This window comes from Mus pahari, chromosome 3 (assembly GCF_900095145.1).
Source record: "Mus pahari chromosome 3, PAHARI_EIJ_v1.1, whole genome shotgun sequence".
NCBI lineage: Eukaryota > Metazoa > Chordata > Mammalia > Rodentia > Muridae > Mus > Mus pahari.
In genome coordinates this window covers 103015490-103021986 of record NC_034592.1, presented here as the reverse complement: position 1 = coordinate 103021986, position 6497 = coordinate 103015490, and the positions used below count along the sequence as shown (strand labels likewise).

At 42.4% G+C, this 6497-nt stretch overlaps 1 long non-coding RNA gene across 1 annotated transcript in view; it reads right to left on the bottom strand.

The window, feature by feature from the left end:
* LOC110318934 overlaps positions 1 to 5434 on the bottom strand; it is a 7467-nt gene extending 2033 nt beyond the window's left edge. Inside the window, exons 1-2 of the long non-coding RNA XR_003843459.1 lie at positions 5301 to 5434; positions 2894 to 2977 (exon numbers count right to left, since the gene is read on the bottom strand). This is a non-coding gene — a long non-coding RNA (uncharacterized LOC110318934). The remainder of the gene's footprint in view (positions 1 to 2893; positions 2978 to 5300) is intronic.
* Between the last annotated feature and the right edge of the window lie 1063 nt (positions 5435 to 6497).

Here is a 6497-nt window from a genome sequence, read left to right as displayed (position 1 = left end):
AAAAAAAAAAAAAAAAAAAAAAAAAAAAAAAAAAAAAAAACAGTTTTGGCATAAGCCTATATAATCCTAGGACTGGAAAAAGAGAAGCCTCCTTCTCTATATATGTGTAGGTGAGTACATACAAACACACACACATAAAGAAATAAATGTAGTTTATAAAAAAACTCTCTGGACAACATATTGAGAACACATATTAAAATAAAAAACAGACCCACAAAAAGGGTATGAGATAGGGAGAAGAGACAGAAATCAATGTGAACACTAGTTATGTTGCTACAAGTCAGTGTCCTTCAGAGACATGGGAAATGATTGAGGATGACCCTAAGGGCCTTCATTTGGGGCACCAACCTTTAGAACTCCAAGACAACAAATTTGTTGTAAACCATACAGTTCTATGGAGATGTACCTCAGTGGTACTAGCATGTACAAGGCCCTGGGTTGGTCCCCAGCACCACAAGGTATGGGCAGTTATATAAAGCCTAGGGAAAGTAATATAAAGGCCATGAAACTTGGTGCTAATAGGTACTTGTCACTTAGGAAAGTACAGGTGCGGAAGGGAACGGTGGCACATGCTTTTAATTCCAGCACTTGGGAGGCAAGGGCAGAGGCAGAGGGATCTCTGTGAGTTTAAGACTAGCTTGATCAATATAAAGTTGCAACCATAATTAAGGACTAAAATCCCCATCTCAAAGATATAACAACAGTAATAACAAAATCCCAAACAAACAGGTATAGATCATGACTGCATATATGTAATCCTAGCAACTTGAGAGGTGTTAAGAGGTAAAGACCTTGATCTCAGTACAGCTTAGGGTACAGAGTGAAACTGTGTTTTAAAAAGAAAAAAAAAGGATAATTAAAATAAAATAAATATATCTCAAAACTAAAAAGAAAGCATATACAATGCTGTATATCTGTCCAACATTTTATGAAACCCTGGGTTTCACTCCTGCTACTACATTAAGGAAAGGAAAACAAATTAATAATTAAAATACAAATATTTTTAGTAATCAAAACTGAGTATGTGGACATATGTTTCTAATGGCAGCAATCAAAAGGCTTAAGTAGAACTGGGAATTCAAGGCTACGCTGGCTAACACAGAGACTCCATCATAATACAACTCATCAACTGGCCAACAAAACCCACAGCAGGACCTGGAGAGAAGCCTCAGTGGTTAAGAGCACTGGCTGCTATTCCAGGGAGCCAGGTTCAGTTCTTGGCACCCACATGACGTCTCACAGCCTTCTGTGGTTCCAACACTCTCTTCTGACTTCCATAGGCACCAGGCATACATGCAGTATATTTACACACAAAATACTCAAATGCATAAAACATATAAATATTATATAAAACAAACAACTGAAAACTGGGGTTGATGATGCTGAGAATGCAAGGTCCTGAGGTTTATTTTCTTGGATTTTTTTTTTTTTTTTGAGGAGAGGTTGCTTTGTTTTTTGAGACAGTGTCTCACTGGATAATCCTCTCCAACTCTACATATGAAGCAGACTGGCTTTCATCTCACAGAGATCTGCCTGCCTCTCTCCACCTGAGGTACTGGTTTTGATCCTTACTACCTCAAAATAAAAATAACAGAACTGAAATGGGAGCTGAAATGGCTGTCTTAGCGTTTCTATGCTGTGAAGAGACATCATGACCATGACAACTCTTATAAAGGAAAACATTAACTGGGGCTGGCCGGATTACATAGTTCAGAGATTGTTCATTATCATCATGAAAAGAAGCATGGCAGACATGGTGCTGGGGAAGGAGCTGAGAGTTCTGCATCTGGATGCACAGGCAGCAGCAGGGAACCGAGCTGCAGCAGAAGACCTCAGAGCTGGCCTCCACAGTGACTCACTTCCTCCAACAAGGCCACACCTCCAACAGTGCCACTCTCTCTGAGTCTATGGGGGCCATCTCCTTGCATGACCATACATAGTAGAGTGCATTGTATTCAAATAAGTTTGAATCCCAGTTCCTAATGTGAAAAGCTTCATGCAACAACACGTGCACATAAGCCCTGTGCTGGGAAGCAGCAGATGGCAGGATTGCTAATAGGGCTAACTAATTTGTCAATCTAGCCAAAATTGGTTAGCTCCAGATTTAGTGTCACAACTTTCTCAAAAAATAAGGTGAGCACATTAAGAAGACAACTGACAGCAACTTCCAGCCTCCAGAGCACACTCTAACACATACGTTCATGCATATGCACAAAGTTAATGCTTAGCCACATTTATTTATTTATTTATTTATTTATTTATTTATTTATTTATTTATTTATTATATGTAAGTACACTGTAGCTGTCTTCAGACACTCCAGAAGAGGGAGTCAGATCTTGTTACGGATGGTTATGAGCCACCATGTGGTTGCTGGGATTTGAACTCTGGACCTTCAGACGAGCAGTCCGGTGCTCTTACCCACTGAGCCATCTCACCAGCCCTCACATTTATTTTTTAATCAGTTTATATTCAATTTAATTAAATCTGCATGTTTTCTGTATACAGTGAAGTTATTGGTTGGGAGACTTATCATCTAACGCACTGTAACTGTTCTGGTTAAAAAACAAAATAGAAGCCACTAGTATGGTCCTGTGTGTGTGTACACACATGTGCAATAGATAATAATTATCAGTAATTAGGTCTCGTGGGTTTTATTTATTAACACAAATGTCTTGCTACCCAGAATAGCCCAGATTAGCTTCAAACTCCCAATCCTCACCTCAGTTCCCCAAGTCCTGAGAGCTGGGAATAAAGGCAGAGCCATGGTAGATGGCTTGTACTCACCTTTATCTTTATCTTCTGTTGCTATTAACAGTTTAGTATTTTGCTTCTATGGAGCCTTTTTCAAGCTGCTACAACAGTACTTAGAATGGCTATCTCATTATTACTTACTTGCCAAGTCCTGAGTTCAGAATGTTGAGCTGAATATAAAAGCACCTAAGGTCAGGAAAATATTCATCTTGTGTGATACGGTTCCTAAAATAAAAAGAACATAAAGATAAGTGTCTTGGCTTCTTTTTTTATCACTGTGATAAGACACCATGTCCAAGGTAATTCTTTTAAAAAAAAAAATTATTTAGTTGATACACTCACATCTCTAACAGGAAGCAGGAGGCAGAGGGAGACCCATGATGGCAGGAACAGGTAAACTCACATCTCTAACCCCAAGTAGGAGGCAAAGGGAGACCGAGCAGGGCTGGCTCTGAGTCTTTGAACCCTCAAAGCCTGACGCCAGTGATATGCACCTCTAACAAGCCTAGACCTCCTAATTCTTTCTAAAAAGTTCCACCTACTGTGGACCAAGTATTCAATCACACGAGTCTATGGAAGGCATTCCCATTCAAACCAAAGCAAGCATTTACATATCCTTTACCGATACTACAAGTATTAAGTATACAAAGATATTCCAATCAATCTATTCTAAAAAAATTCACTCTCATAAGTATTCTAAAGGAATAATCATACTGTCACTTTCTGTATACCTGTAGTGGAATTAGTGTTTTAAAATATCAACATTTGGTGCTGGGGTGATGGCTCAGCTGTTAAGAGCACTGACTGCTCTTTCAAAGGTCCTGAGTTCAAATCCCAGCAACCATCTGTAACAAGATCTGATGCCCTCTTCTGGAGTATATGAAGACAGCTACAGTGTACTTACACATAAATAAATCTTTAAAAAAAATCATTTTTCAGCACTCGGGAGGCAGAGGCAGGCGGATTTCTGAGTTCGAGGCCAGCCTGGTCTACAAAGTGACTTCCAGGACAGCCAGAGCTATACAGAGAATCCCTTAAAAGAATCACAAAAAAAAAAAAAAAAAAAAAAAAAAAAAAAAAATCATTTTTGGAGAAGTAGTTCTGAAGCTTCTATGCAACTCTCTGAGTTTATGATACTGTAGAGTCTCTCTGGAGGAGAAAGAAACTGTAATTCCGCAGGAAACCTCCAGTCCTTTATAGCTGTCTTTTAGTACAAAGCAAAAGACTTTGGCTTTTTTAAGATGAGGATGTTATAGTCCTTTCCTCCAGCTCATACCTCCTGTTTTTTTCTACTTGTGGATCATATTAAAAAGAAAAACTACTTGTGATAAAGGGGGGGGGATTTTGTTTTTTGTTTTTTTCACCCCCTAAGCAAGTGCTTCTGCCATCAGCTCTGCTAAATCTAGGGCTAACAAAAACCATATAACCTATCACAAATATTCACTCACATTATTATATTTCCATTTGAACTGGCTCTTAATAATATGCCAGTTTATTTCTGAAACAAGGTTTTTTTTTTTTTTGGTTTTTTTGAGACAGGGTTTCTCTGTGTAGCCCCGGCTGTCCTGGAACTCACTTTGTAGACCAGGCTGGCCTCGAACTCAGAAATCCGCCTGCCTCTGCCTCCCAAGCGCTGGGATTAAAGGTAGGCGCCACACAAGGTTTTGATAGATGTAAATTTCTGGCCCTGGGCACCAACACACGCAGCAAACGTCTCACCAAGCCAGAACTCTGCAGCAGACCTTCCGAGAATTTAACTGAATACCAATAAAAATTACAAAGAGATAAAATTAAATAAGAATCAAATACAAATATCTTGTTAGTACTACACTGTCACCAGTGTACACCAACTACACAAATGAGATTCCAGCAGTACTTCCAGAACTATAGTTCTAAAAAAAAAGAAAAGCATCGTAAGCCGTTTCTCTTGATCCTGGTTAAGAAATCAACATCGGTGAATTCCACTGCGACCTGTTTGCCGAAACTAATGCGCCATAAGGGCATTATCAGGACGTACAAGGACAAAGCTGCTTGCTACGGTCCTAAAAGTTTGGCAGGGGCGAGTATGAGGTAAAGGCTGCAAGAGCACACACTCAAATGAAAATACCAGAGGGAGCCTCGTACAGCAAATCTCAAGGTCAACGCGCCAGGGACACAAAATACCCAGAGCTGCAACAGGCCTGTCAACCTTAACCGGTGCCGCCTTCGGTACAGGGTCAAACAATACAGAGATGGTCTTAGAAAATAAAAGGGAGGTGCACACAGCGCCTTCCAGATACGGCCCGTGTACGTGCGACTCGGAGAACCAGGGCGAAGCACGCAGCGGCCAAAGCGAAGGGCGCAAGGGAGGGCGTGAAGCGCCGGGAAGGGAAGGACGCGGCCACGTACCCGGAGGCGGCGGAGGCGACCGGACGCGGCTGCGAAGGCAAAGCCCTGTCAGGCCCAGGCCCCGCCGGCTCCCTCACGAGGCTCGCCGCTACCCCGTCCCGGGTTGTGCCGCCCCACCGGCTGCTCGTCGCCCGGTAGACAGACGGCCTTCTCAGCTCACCTCACACGGCCCAGCACAAGTACTCCGCTTCTCGCGGGAGGCCTGCCCCGGGCCCGCAGGCCAGCTGCCCGGGGCACGCCTCACTCCGCCATCTTCGCTCCTTCTCCTGTCCGCCAACCCAGGGGCGGAGGCGCCCCGCCCCCGGGTGCTGATTGGACAGCACCTTGCTCGCGCTCTCTTTTTCCGTCGCGGATTGGCTGGGAAGTACATCAATCAATCCCTCTCTCTCCGGTTCTATTTTTTTGTTGTTGGAGCTTAGAGCTTCAGTCGAAGTTGAAGAGGAAAAGGGTTGTTGTAATTCACTTGAGGAAAAACATTCCGCACGAAGGCAGTCTCAAGTTTTTAGTAAGATAGCGCTGCAAGGCCAAATGACTATTTTAAATTATCGTTACTGTAAAAATATACTGTTACTAGTACTTCCTCTCTTGGCCTAAAGGATTTTTATACCCGGACTAACACTACACCCAGGGGAACAATTTCATGGTGTCAGTTCTTCTGACTTTGACCCACTTAGAGAGAACGTTGCCTGCTGTTTAAAGGTCAATACAGTAGCATAGTTTTCCTCACCTTAAGAGGACCTGCCCGAGCCGGCTGTGGTGGCGCACGCCTTTAATCCCAGCACTTTGGAGGCAGAGGCAGGCGGATTTCTGAGTTTGAGCCCAGCCTGGTCTACAGAGTGAGTTCCAGGACAGCCAGGGCTACACAGAGAAACCCTGTCTCAAAAAAACAAAAAAAAAAAAAAAAAGAGAGGAGCTGCCCGCTGACTGAGAAAATGTTACATGGCATTTGTTGTTTCTTCTAATTGTAGGATTTAGAGATCCTTTAGTGGTGTTTCCAGGAGAGGTAGTGAAGGCAGTAGTGTGTCTCTTCCGGGTGATGACACATGTTCTTCTGGGTAAGCAGTGCTTTCTAAGCAACAGGGTTATCACTAGGCCATTTATTAAATCCAAATTTCTATGCTTCCCTCTGTGGTAAGGATGCTATCCCATACAAAGACAAAACACAGTTGTCTATTGAATTTATTGGCTAATAAAATAATAATTACAGTATTATTATTAGAGTGTTAGAACTATTGAATAATAATAAATTCACAAGCTACATTGATTTATTGGCTGCAACTGGCCATGCAGCCTTGATTTCCCTTTATAGCTGGGCTAGTGACAGACCTTGGGTATCCCAGGCTGGCCTCAAATTTGC